Genomic DNA, 18,805 nt, shown 5'->3' with positions numbered 1-18,805 from the left:
GAATCCAGCTCTTCATACCTCCAAAGTCCTTGCAACTGACCACTTTGCAATATGAATCCCATTTGTGGAAAACCAATATCCAGGAAGGGGGTGAAATGGAGGTCAAGGTAGTGACGGTAAGGACATTCTCTGGGGGAAGCAGGGCTCTCACTCTGGCCACTTCAACAAGTTCTAAACAGAGGGCAGGGCTTTCTTACCTCATTAACAGCTTCCTTAGGAAGGTAAGCAGCACCATACCCTGTCATTCCCTCCTCTGGCCAACCCTGGTTTAATTCTATCCCTGGTGGCTTCACCCCCACCCTCACAATGACACTTCGCATGCACTGGGACCTTCCAGATAAGGAACCCCAAACTCTGTCTGGTCACGGACTCCTTCATTTTGATGATGTTTCAGGGAGTTCGGCCTAGAGAGGATGAAAAATGACCACATGAACGTGAGGTAGTAAAGAGTATGGAGAGATGGATAATTAAAATATAGTCATACCCTAACCAAGGGTTGTGGAATATCTGAGAATACCCTTGGTAAGCCAAGCATGGTACCCAGTGGAACTCTTTCCTGAGCATCCACCCCAGGCCACTGTGTAAACAAGCATGGACAGAAATGAGTGCATCTTGGTGAAGAAAGGATTCCTCATAGACACATGTCTCTTTCTTCTTTTCCTGCCTGTATGGTGGCCCTTCTAAGGTCGTGGGAAGGTGATCATCAAGGCATTCTAATGGTGCCTGGGCTACGGTTATGATTGATTTGTTCTGTATCTTTTCCTTGGTTGTAGTTATCACTTTTTTGAGTCTAAGCTCTTTCTTCTCGTGCCATCGGATTCAATAAAAGGATGGCGGCACTGGCTCAGTTGAGTGAGCCCCAAATGCCTAGGCTTGCTGGCCACAGACTATGCTGCTTTAAACTTTCAGGTTATTTCTTCTATTATTCTGAGATTGCAAACCTAACCCACAGGCCATATATGGCCTTAGGATGTGCCTTTTATTTTATTTTTTAACACAAATGGTATTTTTAAAAATCTGTTGCTTAGTTGCCAGCATTTAAAACTTGGGAGATCTCATATTTAAAATATCCCCATTTGTAGCTTCCCTTGAAAATCCAAGAGTTCTGGCAATCCTGGGCCAGAATTTCTGCACAGTGATAACCACTGCGGTAGCCACTCAGTTTATATGAGGTGTGTGAGTGTGTGTTCTCCAGCTTGCCATATTCCCCACCAATTCCTATTATCCTCCACCCCTGCACTTATTTACAGTACCTGCATGGCTTGTCTTTGCATTTGAGATTTAAACTTCACAATAAACATTATGTTTATTGTACTAGGTTATAGGCTGTGCATTAAGACCAGGAAATTCCATCTCTGCAAGCCTTGTTGAATGCCCCTAAAATACCAAACTTATGCTCCCTCTGGTCATGGTTAACAATGATAAAGAAGTGGCTGGAAACCTACAGCAGAGGGACAAACCTATCTCACAAGGGGGAGACAGCTCAGAAACTGAACTGTATGAGTAAGGGAAGCAAGTGTGTTCAGAAATCAGGTTCCCAACAAGACACAATGCTGAAGCATAATGCTGGAAAAAGCTACTGCTGGGAGAGAAGGTGGCACTCATGTCATCCACTGGCTGTGTCTTCCGCATTGCCTGACATGTGTAAGGCACACGACAAAAGTTTGTTGAATGCCAACAAGCAGGACTTTTTAATATAGCTGTACATTTCATGGGGGAATAATTGGACCCAAAGTGTTCCTACATCCCTATAATAACAAACACATTTCAAAGGGTTCTATACAATATTGAAAGGTACTTGGAACCAAAATTTCCCTGTTGTATACTGTGTAGCTAAGAGTATTGAACTGAGACCCCCAACCTCAGTATGGGCCGCCTCTTCCTATAAAGTCACCTCAATGCTGCTGGGAAAATGAGTGATGAGATTGTCCTGGCCCGCTTGCTACAGTTGCCAAGTCTGGTTCCAGCTGTGTGCAGATGCTCAGAGGGAGGGGACTGAGGCTGAATGTACCCCAACTACAATTTAGCTCATGGCATCATGCCCACAAGAAGTCACAGGGGGAGGACATCCATGCCTGGCTGAGATAAAGGGGCATGGACCACTGAGATTCTCAGACAAAAGCAAAAGGCTTGTTCCTGAAGGGATCTTGAAGGCTCTCACAGCTTGTCCCTGATGAGTATTTCAAGACTCTAACTCAAAAAAAGTGGGGAGGTGTGCTGCGGAGCCATCCGCCACTTGGCATCACTAAGACTATTCCAATGATAAGCTGATCTTGGCTTAAAGGAGTGAAATGTTAGTCCCCAGAGAAAGTGAAAATCCTTCCACTCCATAACATGGGTGAAGTGACCTCTTAGAATCATAATACTTCATAAGCCATGGAGCAATATTAGTCATATGGAAAAAAAAGTTCTTTACCATTCTCAGAATTCACTATATAAGGAACAATTTGTAATAGCTGAGCATCTTCTTTTCTTGCTTAACTGAGAGTAGAGAGAATCTCGGGTATTAATAATCTATCTTCATTGCCTCCCTTGCACTTCAAAATATCTGTCTTTGTATTCAGTATATTTTTTCCTGAGTCTTTTGACTCTTTTCAAATGTTTGAAATATCTAAAATATCAGAAAAGTGTAGAAACTCTGTGCCTACCTCCAGCATTAATGACTTATAATATTTTGATATCTTCTTCTCAAATTTCTAAACAAATAATCCATTACTGCAATGGCTGAGAACCCATGTGAGTCCACATATAACCCTGTTTCTCCTCTTCCCCATCACCAGAAGTAACCACTGCTCTGAAATAGCTGATTATCCTTCTCAGGAATCTTGAAATAATTTTGCTGCATATGCATATATCCATAACCAAATTATAGTTTTGTTCTGTGTAAGTTTACCTTTTTAAAAATGGATATTTTCTAGATTTATCCATGTTGATACGTGTAGCTCCCATTCATTAATTTTAGCTAACGAAGTCCATTATGTGAATATGCTACAAATTATTTGCCTATTCTGCCAACTGACACTTTTTTCTATCTTTTCATTATTCCAAAAAAAGTTGCAATCAATATTATTATACATGTATCTGTATGCACATGTGGGAGAATTTCTCCAGAGCAGTAGTTGGCAAACTTATCCTATAAAGGACCAGATAGAAAATATTTTAGGCTTTGCAAACCATGCAGTCTCTGCTGCTACCACTAAACTCTGCCAGCATAGTCTGAAGGCAGCCATAGACAACACATAAACAAATGAGCGTGTTCCAGTAAAATTTCATTTGTAAAAATATGCAAGAGCCCGATTTGGCCCTTGGCCAATGAGTGATAGTTTGCTGACCTCTACTATAGAGCTTTTTTACTTAAAGTGCAGGCAAGTGGACGAGCAGCATCAGCATCAGCTGGGAGCTGGGTAAAAATGAAGATGCTCAGACCCCGCTGAATCAACATCTGTGGTTTAATAAGCTCCTCAGGTGATTTCTATGCACAAAAACATTTGAGAAGCACATCTTTGGAGAATATCTCTAAATTTAGTGTAATTGAATCCTTAACATAATTCTATTGCTAAATGTTTACCCAAAGTAATGCCAACTATATTTCTATAATCACTAAATGGATGAACTTCCTTCCCCATCTTCCCATGTCAGATATTTTTTCTAACAAACTGATGGGTGGTAGATGTTATCTCCTTGTAGTTTTAAGATTCATTTCCCTAATTACTACTGAGGTTGTACATCATCTCAACAAGGGTTTCCCCAATTAAGGAACTGTGAACTGCCTATTTGTATCCTTTCCTCATTTTCTTGTGTGTGTCTTTCTCTCTATATCTATGTATCTATATCTAGATATAGATATATAGATATATATAGATAGATATGTGTGTGTGTGTGTGTGAGTGTGTGTAGTTGTTACTCTTTATTTGTGGGAGTCTGTTATTTATTCTGTATGCAAATTCTTTGTTACATATATATGCATTGAAATGATGTCATCTCAAGCTACTGTTTGTCTTTTAACTTTGTATACAGTACTCATAGATTTTTTAAATTAATGTATTCAAATGTATTCACCTTTCCCTTTATGTTACTTAAATCTGTATGTTAAGAGGTATTTTCCTCCTCAATGTCAGGATATTACCTTTTCCTTTAAAAGTACTACGTTTAGGGCTGGGCGTGGTGGCTCAGGATCATAATCCCAGCACTTTGGGAGGCCGAGGTGGGTGGATCACAAGATCAAGAGATCAAGACCACCCTGGCCAACATGGTGAAACCCTGTCTCTACTAAAAATATGAAAATTAGCTGGGCGTAGTGGCATGCGCCTGTAGTCCCAGCTACTTGGGAGGCTGAAGCAGGAGAATCTCTTGAACCCGGGAGGCAGAGGTTGCAGTGAGCCGAGATCGCGACACTGCACTCCAGCCTGGGTGAGAATCTGTGTCAAAAAAATAATAATAATAAATAAAAAATAAAAGTACTACGTTTAATAAATCTCCCTTACAGAAGAATTATGAATAATTTATGCAGAGACTCCTCATTCAAGGAGGTAGAGCTTCACTTCCCCCCACCCCTTGAGTGTACACTGTTATTGGCTTACTTCCAAAGTATACGGAAAGAGGGAGAATGCAGTTTTGCAGTGGAGAAAACTGACAAACACCATCTCAGCCAGGTAGTAAGGGTTAACATCATCAGTGTTAAGTCATGTGATAAGCATGCACTCTTTATATAAAGTGATGAGAATGGCCTTTCACCTCTGTGGTCTTCCTTCCCAATATCCCACTGACAGCCAAAATTGAGAGATATTCTACATGAAACCTGACCATCAAGGTAATCAAGGGCAAGGAAAGTCTAAGAAACTGTCAGAGATCATAGAAGGCTAAGAAAACATGACAACTAAACGTAAAGTGGTGTTCTGGATGTGGTCCAGGAATGGAGAAAGGACATTTGGGGGAAACTGATGAAATCAGAGTATAGTATTGAACTTAATTAAGAATAACGTACCTACACTCATTTCTTACTTGTGACAAATGTATCATGGTGTTATAGAATGAATACAATGGGAGAAACTGGATGAGAGATATAAGGGAATGCTCTGTACAACTGTTATAACTTTTCTGTATGTCTAAAGCTATTTTAAAATAAAAAGCTGATTTAAAATAAAAAGTTATACTTTAAATTTTCATCCAGAATTTATAATTTACTTTTTGACTGGTGTGAGGTAAAAACATCACTTTATTTTTCCTTATGGGGTTTTATTTAATAGTTTCTCCCTCTTGTTTTTTTGTTTTTGTATTTTTTTGTTTTTGAGATGGAGTCTCACTCTGTCACCAGGCTGGAATGCAATGGCGCTCCCAGGTACAAGTGATTCTCCTCTCCCAGCCTTCAGAGTGGCTGGGACTACAGGTATGTGCCAGCAAGCCTGGCTAATTTTTGTATTTTTAGTAAAGACAGAGTTTCACCATGTTGGCCACGATGGTCTCAATCTCTTGACCTCATGATCTGCCTGCCTCGGCCTCCCAAAGTGCTGGGATTACAGCCATGTGCCACCATGCCCAGCCACACCCGGCCTAGTTTCTCTCTTTCATACTGACTTGCAATGACATGCACAAAAAAAAGCACACATATCCACACATCTGTCTCCTATTTATCTATCTGTCTGTCTATCTATCTATCTATCTATCTATCTACAAACATACACACATAAGTTTTCTGAGTGTTAAAAACAATTACTATACTTTAGCCTATTTGCTTTCCCTGTCTTCATTACTGTAACTTTAAAATAGGTATTTTTATCTATTAGGGAACATCTCTTCAATCTTTATCTTCTTTTTAAAAAACACCTTGGCTATCTTGGTGTTTCATTCCTCCACATCAATTATAGGATAAGCATATCAGGCAAGAGCTTTCAAAAACTCTGTTGGAAGCTTTATAAAAATTGTATTCAATTTATATATTTGGGAGAAAATCAACATTATTATTACATTGTTTCTTCCCATCCATAAATAAAATATATGCTCCATTTACTCATTTCTTATTTTATACTCTTCATAACGTTTTGTGTTTTTCCATAGCCTCTTGCATATCCTTTGTTAGGTTTATACTTTTTTACTTCATATTTCTTGGTTTTATTTCATTTTTGCTACTGTAAATGTGATTTTTTTTCCATTAAATGATCTAACGGTGTTTAGGGAAGACATTGATTTTTGTTTATTGATCTTATATTAGCAAATTTGCTGGACTCCTTAATTAGTTTTAATGGTTATTTTATAAATACCTTTTGATGTTCTAGGTAGGGTGATCAGAGTCTTCACAATAAGGATAATCTGTCTTTCCAATTCTTTTATTTCTTTTGTCTTATTGCAGTGGCTAGCATTACAAGAATATTATTGAATAAAAGTCATACACAATAACAAACATACTTAACATTATATTTTTTTCATGTTTCATAAATTTTTTTATTTTTATTTTTTGAGAGAGGGTCTGGCTCTGTCACCCAGGTTGGAGTGCAGTGGTGCAATCTTGGCTCACTGCAACCTTCACCCCCTGGGTCCAACAGTGGAGAAATAGGAACACTTTTACACTGTTGTTGGGTCTGTAAACTAGTTCAACCATTGTGGAAGACAGTGTGGCAATTCCTCAAGGATCTGGAACTAGAAATACCATTTGATCCAGCCACCCCATTACTGGGTATATACCCAAAGGATTATAAATCATGCTGCTATAAAGACACATGCACATGTATGTTTATTGTGGCACTATTCACAATAGTGAAGACTTGGAACCAACCCAAATGTCCATCAATGATAGACTGGATTAAGAAAATGTGGCACATATACACCATGGAATGCTATGCAGCCATAAAAAATGATGAGTTCGTGTCCTTTGTAGGGACATGGATGAAGCTGGAAACCACCATTCTCAGCAAACTATCACAAGGACAAAAAACCAAACACTGCATGTTCTCACTCATAGGTGGGAATTGAACAATGAGAACACTTGGACACAGGAAGGGAAACATCACACACTGGGGCCTGTTGTGGGGTGGGGAGAGGGGGACGAATAGCATTAGGAGATATACCTAATGTAAATGATGAGTTAATCGGTGCAGCACACCAACATGGCACATGTATACATATGTAACAAACCTGCACATTGTGCACATGTACCTAGAACTTAAAGTATAAAAAAAAAAGTCCAAGAAAATAAATCGTATAGATCTAGTGCTGACATGAAAAAAAAAAAGAGATTCTCATGCCTCAGCCACTTAAGTAGCTGGGATTACAGGTGCACATTACCACACCTGGCTAATTTTTGTATTTTTAGTAGAGATGTGGTTTCACCATGTTGGCCAGACTGGTCTATAACTCCTGACCTCAAGTGATGCGTCCACCTCAGCCTCCCAAAGTGCTGAGATTACAGGTGTGAGCCATCATGCCTGGGCTTGTTTCATGATTTTTTATTGTAATTCATTTTGAGTGAAAAGAATTTTTTCTGGTTTTCTTTGTTTTTTCCCTTTTCCTTTTCTTCTCACTCATATTGTCCATTTTGTTGCTGCTGTTGTTGTTACCTCCATCTAGCCTCTTGGGACTTCAATTATAAACCAAATCCTATAATAATGACTTAGAGTCCCCCTATAAGGGTAATACTGAGGGTAGAGTACAACAGTCTTCAGCTAGTTGAGCGGCTTAAGTCAGTTCATGGTCCCAAAGCTGCAGCTTTATCCTCTCTCTCCCACTTCCTCAGGCTCACAGATTCCTATTAGGAACCCAGATAGGGGTCAGCCACGTTATCTTTTCAGACTCTTTTCTTCACTATCTCCACCCCAAGACTTGAAGCAGTGAGTCTAGCTCTGATCCTCTGACAATGTGGAGCACATACCATTCTGCAGATACCCTCCAGAGCTAAATCCCTGCCCTGACTTTTTGATTCTAGACTTGGGACCCAGCATAACAATGAATGTAACTCTGCACATCACTTTTTATTTCTGTACCATTTCTTGTCTACAGATTATTTATCTTGTTTTGATGCCCAGCTATGTCTTTTTATAATTTTTGTCATTGCTACATATTTGGAGCACAGGGGGAAACTAAAGCATGAACTTATTGTACCATACTGACCAGAGCCCAATTATTTGCCTTTCTTTCTATATTGAAGAAAAATGTATTTTGTTTCCAAAACTAACCCTTTAACTGATACCTTCAATATTATCTCCAACTTCCTTCTTCAATTATTTCCTGTCTCTTCAACATCTTCTGCCTTTGCTGTTATATTCCCTTTTGTACAGAAATCTATATATGGTTACCTCTATCTTTGGGTATGTGCACACATACCAAACCAATGTATGCCCACACTCTTAGTCTCTTACCTAGTAAATGATGGAGCAATGTCCCCCACTTTACCATACCATTTGTTTTCATCCCATTTTCTTAGTTCCTTTGGATACCAACAATTTGCATAACTTAATTCCAACTCTAACCTCCACTGTTTTGCAGATCATTCATGCTTACATTCCCATAATCCAAGTTCTAATCCTTTTACAAAACTAACCTCTTAAAGGTCACCAATGGTTACCCCATGACTAGATTTTCTCCACTCTTTGATCATTTTACCTTGATCATTCCACAGAATGTGGCACCTTGACCATCCCACACCCCCCATGACACCTAGAGTACTGTGCCACCCTTATCATTTTCCTACCTTTCTGCTCCCTTTCTTTCTGTTGGCTTCTCTTCCTTCACTGGTCCCTATGCTAGTTTCTCAAGCATCAGTCTTTTCACCCCTGGCTACATAAGGTTTGGATCTCAGACTGACAGCAACAGTATCACCAGGAGTTTGTCAGAAATGCAGCATCTCAGGCTCCACCCAAAACCTACTGGATTGGGATCTGCATTTTAACAGAATCCTCAGACGATTTCTATGCAGAGTAAAATGTGGGAAATGCTGCTCTAGCCATCTGCTCCTCTCTCCCTCTCCCTGTACCCTCCATCATTAATGTCCATCTCCTGTGTGGTGACTTCTAACCCTTTATCTCCAGCACAAACTTTCTTCTGAATTTTATTCTCACAATGGCAACTGGCTTCTTGGCATTCCCATTATTGTACATCATAACAACAAACTCAGCATTTCTACAATCCCCATCCCAAACAATTTCCCTTTCTGACGGGCCAATTCTCTAAAGTCACTTATATCATGCTTATAATTACCTACGTTCAAACTCTTGGAGTCATCTTCATTTCTTGCCAGTGCCTTTCTAATTCCCCATATCAAACACCTGATTTCAATGATTTGTTTTGGAATATCTCATGTACACATTCTTTAATTTAGATCCCCACTTTAGCAAAGCATGGCAGAAAGGTTGAAAGATAGTAACTTTAAGTAAATTACTTAACTTTCCTAAGCCTCAGTTTCCCCTTCTGTAAAATGAAGATATCATTGTCTATCTCCCAGATGCGTTGTAATTTTTTTTTAATTTTAAAGGCACCCAGGTCAGTATCTGGCACATGGCACACACTAGGTGATGAACAAATCTTGGCTTATGCTTCCTCATCACTCAACCCTATTTTAGGGCCACTGTTTGGGGGCTTCTTAACATGTTTCCCAGCTTTCAGTCCTTAAGTTAATCCATTTTATGTATCATTGTCCAATCATATCAATAAAAATTCCATTCACCAATCGCTCAGAAGCCACCAGTGACTTGAAAGTGCCACTGTGTGATGCCCAAACAGCTTAGGCTGCCATCCTGATATTGACATACTCTATCTCCAACCAACCATTCGGTCTCATCATCTACTCCTTCCCTACTCACACTCTCTTATTCAGATAAACTCTGACCACACCGTATGCCTCTCAGCTTCTGTCCTCACTTCCACAGTATTCCACTGTCCTGAATGCTTATCTTCTAATTTATTTTTCTCATCCAATTGCCATTCAATCCTTTCACCCCCAGCTCAGACTCCACTCTGTATAAGCCACTTGGCAGTTAATTGTTAATTTCTATTTGATAATTCTTCTCCTCTTACCTGGAACTGTTTCAGACATATACACTGCAATGAAATGGTTCATGTATTTATTTTTCATTTCTTACTAAGACTATTTGAAAAAAAAAACCAACAACCAATATCTATAAGCACTTTCACTTTGCCAGGCAATGAGCAAAGTGCTGTGCATGGATTTTCTAATCTGACCTTCTCAGCATCCCTATGAGGGGAGAACTGGTATGGCCCCTGGTTTGTGGATGCAGAAACGAAGGGGCAGAGATGCTCAGTAATTCATGCCAAGTTGCCCTGTTAATGGGATGCAAAGCCAGGACTTGAATCCAGGTTTTGCCATTTCAGCTCCCATGTTCTTAACTCCCTCTATATGTAGATGCCAAGGGCAGGAAACAAATCCAACAGCTCTCTCTATTTCCCATGTGATAGATAAGGATTTTAGAGAATTGAAGACTTTTTTTTCAGAACCATGTAATCTGACTTGTGTGTGTGTGATCTGTATAACAATATGCCACATTATTTTCAGGCTGCACTACAGTATCTTGGCATTTGCAAAGCATTTCTCCTTCTAAGGACTTTAAAAATGATTATGTCAGTTTCAAAATAACTCTGAGGTAAGGAAAGAAAAAAAATATCTTAACATCAATGCCTCCTACCCTGACTTGACCATATGGCTCCTGGAACCCACATCTTAAGTCCCAACTACTACCCCAGGGTGCTCAACTTTCCTTGGAGTCATGGCCATACCATTTAGGATATGATGAGCAAAAGACAAAAGTCAGAATCTGGCAGGAAATGCAATCAGTAAAGTCCACGTTCCAGGGTGGTATCAATTTTAAGCAGATTATCCAAGAGCAAGATGTGGCTAATAGGATCAGATAGCTGGCTCATTCTAAATGTATGGCCCTAAAAAATCAAATAATATAAACCTCTGAGTTAGGATTTTTTGGCTCTGAATTCCATGATTTGTGATGATGAAGAAGTTACTGAAGGTGACGAAGGGGAAAAGAGGACAGAAGAAAGGTATCCCATTGTAGATCAGTATAGAGGAATAGTTCTTCACCTTTCTCTGGGTCCTTTTTAATTTGATGGAAGCATATTCACACACACAGACACACACACAAAATACTCAGTTTGGGCAGTGCAGGTGTCATCACCTCCCCCAAAGGCCTAGATAAAGAGTGGAAGATACATACTACACAGCTCCCAAGCATCAGCATTTTGCAGTGCCAGGCACTGTAGCAGATACTAGCAAATGCATATCAAATCCCTGCTTGCACTGTCCTCCAAATCTCCAAATAACTGATACACATTGAGAGCCTCCTATGCTCATGGCCACTATGTTCAGAGCTGGATAAAGGGAGAGAGAATATCAAGATGAGTAAGAAGAGTAAAAAACAATGACTGCAGAGAGGAACTAAAAACCCAGTGCCAAGAATGGGAGTCTATACCTTTGTAAGCTTACCTAAAAATAATTTTGCAAACACCTAAATATCAATCTTCCAGGAGCCGAGAAAGTAAAAAGGAAAAGAAAGCATGGGAAGTTTACAGTCATGGGGTCCTAAAACAAATTATAATATGGTATTTCACTGGTGAGTGGCAAGAGAGAGGCATACATCCACAGCTGAGGGATTGTAGTGAGGGAATGGTCATAAGATCACATGCGGGTGGGAAAGAGGTGGTGAGAAAAATGGTCACCAGGCAGAAATGCATGGGCTGGGGAGGGGGAGCCATTCCACGTGGCAGGAGCAACAGACAAAGCATAGCAAATAGGGAATTGTTAGGGATTGAACTGTGCCCCTCAAAAACCATCACCACAGTAACTCATATCATCAACTTATTTGAAAACAGGATCTTTGCAGATGTTCAAGTTAAGATGAAGTCACTAGGATGGGCCCTAATCCAATATTACTATGTCCTTATACAAAGGAAAAATGTGGACACACAGATAAATATACACACACAGCACACCACGTGAACATGAAGGCAGAGATCTGCATAATGTGTCTACAAGCCAACGAATGTCCAAAATTGCCAGCAAACTACCAAAACTAGAAAAGGGGCCTGGAGCAGATCCTTCCCTAGTGCCTTCAGGGGGCTCACAGCCCTCCAGACACCTTGATCTTGGATTTTGGGCCTCCAGAACTGAGAAAATATATTTCTGTTGTTCTAGGCCATCCAGTTTGTGGCACTTTGTTACAGCAGCCCTAGCAAACTAAAACAGGAATTGTTTCTTCCCTGAGAAGGAAAGTATGTAATTTGGCAGCAACATAAGGCAGGAATATGGGAAAAATGGGAACCAGCTCAGTAAGGGAGATTAGGAACATGATGTTGCAGGACTATTTGTGAGTAACTCCATAAAAATGGGACATCACCAATCAAGTGACAGTGCTAGAACTGCAGCTGTGGAATTTAGACGTGGGCACTGGTATGGATCAATAGATAGAGATGAAGACTGACGGATGGATAGATGGACAAATGAAGATGATAGATGATGGGTCAATAGATACAGACATGGATACTTAGATAAGAGATTTAGATTAAGTGATGTACCTTCAACTAATGATAATGGCTTTTCACATTAATGTTAAAAGTCAATTTCCAAATGTCGAATTCTGTTTCCCACTTTCAAAACAATGTCACATAGGTTTAGGAGAACAAAAGTCCTGGAAATTCATAGGAATTACACAGCTGGAAAAGCAGAGTGTCCCACGGAGCCCAGAGAGCACCTGCTCAGGTAGACACACCCAGTCTGCACTCAGCAAATCTGTGCCTTAGCCCTTACAGATCTCACCCCTAGTAGAAACTGCACAACCTAGGCTGAAACAGTCAGACTGTGACAGAGAGAACCTCAAGGAATAAAAGCAGTATGGGGAGACTGCTAGGGCATTCCTAAGAGGTAACAACAGTAGGAGACTTAGCTTTCTTGGAGGAGGCAGCTGTTGCCATGAGGCCTAAAGGATACATAAGACTTCCTCCTGAAGAAAGCACCATACGGACGGCCATAGTGGGGAAGTACAAGACACACTTGGGGAAGTGCAAGGAGTTCCTACTAATAAATGGAGATGATTAGCTTGGGGGCAGATCATGAAGGAACTTGAGAGTTTTGGGCAATAGGTGAGTCTTGAAGGATTTGAAAGAGGGGATGACCAGAGAAAAGATTAAAAAGCAATGAAAGATGAGACAGAGAAGGGTCAGCGGTGGCTGGACTAGCTAGGGCAGGGGCCAGCAAGCTTTTTCTGTCAACAGACAGATAGTAAATATTTTAGGCTTTTCAGGCCATACGGTCTCTGTTGCAGCTACTCAACTCTGCCGTTGCAGCATGAACGCAGCCATAGACAATGTGCACTGAATGAACATGGCTGAGTCCCAATAAATTTATTTAGAGACATTGAAATTTGAATTTCATATAATTTTCACGTGTTACAAAAGACGATTCTTCTTTGAATTTTTCCAACCATTTAAAAACGTAAAAATCGTCTGGGTGCAATGCTCATGCCTGTAATCCCAGCACTTTGGGAGGCCGAGGCGGGTGGATCACCTGAGGTCAGGAGTTCGAGACCAGCCTGGCCAGCATGACGAAACCCCATCTCTACTAAAAATATAAAAATTAGCCGGGCGTGGTAGCACGCACCTGGCTACTTGGGAGGCTGAGGCAGGAGAATCACTTGAACCCAGGAGGCGGAGGTTGCAGTGAGGCGAGATCACACCACTGCACTCCAGCCTGGGCGACAGAGAGAGACTCCGTCTCTAAAAATAAAATTAAAAAAAATAAAAACCATTCTTAGCTTAAGAGCTGCACAGAAACAGGCAGGATTGGGCCTGCAGGCTATAGTTTGCGGCCCCCTGGGTTAAAGGGTGACAGTACCATCCTGGACACACGGTACATTAGGGCTGGGATCGCAGAAAGAGAACCAAGAGGATGGATGCCAGAGGGATGCAAAGGTACAGCTTATGCAAATCAGAAACTTGGCATCAGATTAAACATAGGGGGTGGGAGAGGAGGCAGGGTCTGGGCTGCTCCAGGGTTCTCCAGTGTGACGATGACAAGAACATTAGCAACACAGGGGGGCAATGGAAAAGAAGTTGGTGATGTGTTCAGCACAAACTCAGGACAGCATGCCTACAACGCTTAAAGAAGTGTGGCAATGCTTGAACTATGAATTAGAAACCTCATGCCCTTGACTTTATTTCATCAGACCTGAGGCAAGCCACTTGCTTTTAAATAAGGTTCTTCCAGCCAGGCATGGCAGCACACAGAGGAACTCTCAGCTCCAAGAATTGCAGTATAGTCTGCTCAGATTAGAGCCACTTTAAACTTGCTAAGATCAGTGGAAGAACTGAGGTTAATGTTAGGTCAATTTATTTTATAAACTTTTAGTGTGTAGATGAATTCCTTTGGGACTTCACTGTGTCTATTATCCCCCAAATGCACTCACTGCCTTAAAAGGCAGGAGATACAACAACACATTCAATGCCTAGCAGCCCTGTTTCCTCTTCTTAAATGAGGAGCAAAGAGTAAGATGTAATTGCTGTGATTAATATGGCAGTGTAGTCAAGGGGAATGTAAGCAAATTGTAGGTTTCACTTCCAGTTCTGCCATCAGGCAGATGTGGATCAGGCGCCAGTAACCTCCTGAGCTCAGTCTTCCCACCTGTATAATGGGGATAACTATACTTCCCTTGGAGGCCCAAGGGATTATAGATACGTAGGTGAAGTATACAGTGCAGTGTCTGGCAACAACTGGCATGAATTACATTCTAATTCCAAATGTGAGCTGTAAACAATGTTCAACAAGACAGCCATGAGGGTCCTAAGAAGCGAGATAAGGCAGTGAAGCATCAATGAGACATTTGCTATGCATTCTCTATGGTAGACTCTCCTCCTTCTATATATCCCTCAAAATTCTCAGGCAACGAGGATGTGAATACAACTGCATTCTTACCACCCTGCATGACCCTTTTCCCGCTTGTTATTCCACTAAATTGACAGGGCCTGGAGGGAAATCTCACCTGAAAATATATCACAAACAGACACACGATTTTGAGCAGTAAATACTTTTTTTATATGAGTTCTCTTCGGCAGATCATGTACTCTTATTCTAAAAATCCCAAGTATCGAGTGTCAAATGTGATCAAGTGTTATCATTATACAATACTTTTGATGGATATGTGTTCTTTGATTCCTAGGGAAAAAATATGAAATTGAGGTATGTTTCTTACATAAGAAACTTGGGGTCATAGTGTCTCCAGAGATGTGCCATAGGCACTTAGATAACACTTGTGCCCCTTTTGGACACTTGTAGAGACCCCAAAGCTCACACCATCCCACACGATGTGTGCAAATAGCTGTAGAATGAGAACCAGATGACGGCCTAGCCCTGTGGGACAGGGGAGAGTCACTATCTTCCAAGTTTCAGTTTTCCAATCTGTAAAAGGGAGATAAAACTTTTGTACCTTCTCCCTCACAAAAACATCATGAGCTCTAAAGAAGGTAATGTAGGAGTTATCTTTGAATGTTAGTGCAATGACATTTTGGACCAGATAATTCTTGGTCGTGGGAGGCTGTCCTGAGCATTGTGGGATATTTAGCAGTATCCCTGGTCTCTCCTCACTGGATGTGAATAGCATCCTCCACCCCATTGTGATCATCGAAAGTGTCTCTAGACATTGCCAAATGTCCCCTGGGGACAGAATCACCCTGGTTAGAACCACTGCTACAAGTAGGAGATTTTCATTGCAGCTTATGATTCAGGAACTCAGAGAATCAAGATCCCTAATGCTAACTGAGTTCCATCCTTAACCATAACATATACTGATGCTCCTAAAAGCCCATAGACCATTAACAAGAGCTGAGAATGTCATAGCTGCCTGCTGTAGTTGTGTGCATCATGGCCGCATGGCCAAAGACATGGTGGCTGTATGTGCTATGGGGCAGTGGCCATGCCAGCTTCAGATGTCTACACAGTGGCTGTGTAGAGCTCTGGAAGTCCTGGGAGCTCTCGTGCAAACAACTCAAATTGGACTTTAAGGAGTGATGCTTTTATAACTATATGAATCCATATTCTGATGCATTTTTAATCCATGTAAACTCACAGCCAACCACCCCTTATTATACCACATTAGGGAGTTTAATTACTTATTTAATCAGAATCTTTCCTGGATGGCCAGAAACAGCAAATAGAGAAACTTCAGTAGCCATTATGCCAACCAAGAGCAATACAGACTCCATTGAAGCAATTGCCTGCACTGCAATCATGCTAATTAAAGGCCCCCAGAAGAGTCAAGATAAAAATGTCAAGTGAGATTTGTTCTGGACTTCAATGATTTACTGCCTCACATGATGAAGTTCCAATAACCCTGGAAAGAAATGCCTTGCTGGCAGGGAGTGTGGGGGGAGGAGGATTGCTGGCTGTAAAAGCCAACCAATAAGGCCCCAGAGGTGATGTACTGCAATGGAGGAAGGCAATTCAATCAATCCTCAAAAATGGGGCTTCCAAAAGGATCCCCATTTCCAAGCAGTGCCTCAGTCTGCCCAGGGTATGAAAGGCTCCTGTGGGTGCTTCTCAAAGCTTCTCTCCCCCACCCCTAACCCACCCACTTTATGAAGTGGGTTTGGACATGAAGCCACTGACTTGCATCACAGGATATTTTAACAAACACGCCTAAGAGGTGCACTGTTAGATCTATTGTCAGGAAGCCGTAAAGTATAAAATACTGCATCCCCACACTCTTCCTCTGAACAATGTAAAAGATATTCTTCCTCTGAATCACAGTCTGTAATCTTTGATGCTTACCTTTGTGCCTTGGCCACTAGGATGCCCAGAGCCAGATCTCTAAGGTCCCTCTAGCAGCAGGTACTTAGTAGTCTAAATTTGCCGCTAATTTTATTTTATTTTCTTACGTGTATCCCCCACTATTACCAGATATTGTCATTGCCATTATTCATCTTTGTTGCATTACATTTGCATTTTTGCAAAGCATCTCAAACATTTTTTGCAGTGAAATGGGATGTCACTGAATAAATAACATGTAGATGTCTTTTCTTCCTTCATGCAAATTTTATTTCCCATGCATTGAGCCATGTAGATATTTCCCTGGGAGGAATATGGCAGGCCCCATCACAAAAAGCTGCCGTGGATAGGGGCATGATAAGGAGCTGAGGACATGGCTAAATTGGAAGAGTTTATCTCTAAGACTACACCTTTCAGACTTGGGATAGGCTCATGGAATTCTGAATTCAGATGAGGAAGATGGCACTGGGACAGAAAATAGAGGCTTACTAAAGAATACAAATGATTCTTATCAAAGAGGGAGGGAGGAGGTTTTTCTATTACATTGCAATATGATTCCATAGAACCAGACAAATTTCCACCATCCTCTATAAGGACCTACCCCAAAATACTAATTGAAATGCTGATTTCATCAGCTCCTGACCCACAGACTTAGGGATCTGAGAGTACAGAGCTTGGACTTCTTAGTGCTATGATAGTGATACTTACCAGACTTCTTAATGCTATGATGGTGATATTCAAGTATCAGACTTCTTAGTGCTATGATGGTGATATTCAAGAAATGTGTAGGGGTGTATATACACTTTCTGTTGCCCCCAGTGGGGTAATCCAGGAGTGGAAGTCTGAGGATTTAGACACAGGTAGGGACTAATAGTGGACAGGTAGCTGTATATTCACACTCTTTGTTAAAATGTCGACGTATGTCCATACTAGTTAGTAAATAGCCCCTGCCTTGAGTACTCAGACCCTCAACACTGTCATGCTGGCCCCAGCCCCCTCCTCTGAGAATTCTCACAATCGAACAAGGAGCTCATGCAAGGTCAGGTGCAGGCATCTCTTCCAATAGGGCATTGTATACCAGGCAGTGTTTTTTTCTCTTAGAATCATTTATGGAAATATAATTCACACAACATAAAATTCACCCTTTAAAACTATACCACACACACACACACACACACACACACACACGAATAAACCATATCCATTAGCAGTTATTCATCACCCTCTCTGCCTTTGACTCCTGGAAACAACCGCTAATCTACTTGCTGGTATTATGGATTTGCTTATTCTGGACAAATCATAGAAATTGAATCATTAAATATGTGGTTATTTTGAATCTAGCTTCTTCCACTTGACATAATGTTTGCAAGGTTTATCCATGTTGTAGCAAGTACCAATACTCTATTCCTTTTTATGGTTCAATAATATTCCATGGATATATTATATTTTTAGTCCATTTTTAAGTTGGTGAACATTTACACTGTTTCTGCTTTTTAGCTATTATGAATAATCTTGCTATGAATATTCATGTACAAGTTTTTGCATGAACACGTAACACGTTTTCAATTCTCTATTATGCACCTAGAAGTGTAATTGGTAGGTCATATGGTAATTCAATGTTTAACTTTTTGAATATATGCCAGACTATTTCCCAAAGCAGCTGCATCATTTTATATTACCAACATTAAGGTGTAAAGGTTCTACTTTCTTCACATCCTCACCAATACTTTTTACTTACTGTCCAACATTTTTTATTATAACCATTCCAGTGGGTATAAAATGATATTACAATGTGGATTTGCATTTCCCTAATGACTAATTATAATGAGCAACTTTTCCTGTGCTTACTGGCTATTTGTATATCTTCTTTGAGAAATGTCTATTCAAACCATTTGCCCATTTTTTATTGGGTTGTCTTTTTATTGAGTTGTAAGTGTTCTTTATATATTCTGGATACTACTCCCTTATCAGATATGATTTACAAATATTTTCTACCATTCAGTGGGTTGCCTCTTTGTTTTCTTGATGGTGTCCACTGAA

The 18,805-nt window shown here is 40.6% G+C and overlaps 1 protein-coding gene across 9 annotated transcripts in view; it reads right to left on the bottom strand.

Annotated features, from left to right (window-relative positions):
• The window catches only part of NTRK3 (neurotrophic receptor tyrosine kinase 3), a 561,369-nt gene that overhangs the window by 111,254 nt on the left and 431,310 nt on the right, over positions 1 to 18,805 (bottom strand). The gene's annotated exons all lie outside the window — the stretch shown is intronic.

The sequence above is a fragment of the Symphalangus syndactylus genome, chromosome 5 (genome assembly GCF_028878055.3).
Source record: "Symphalangus syndactylus isolate Jambi chromosome 5, NHGRI_mSymSyn1-v2.1_pri, whole genome shotgun sequence".
NCBI lineage: Eukaryota > Metazoa > Chordata > Mammalia > Primates > Hylobatidae > Symphalangus > Symphalangus syndactylus.
Note: the sequence above shows the minus strand (reverse complement) of the source record. Positions and strands in the feature narration are given on the sequence as shown.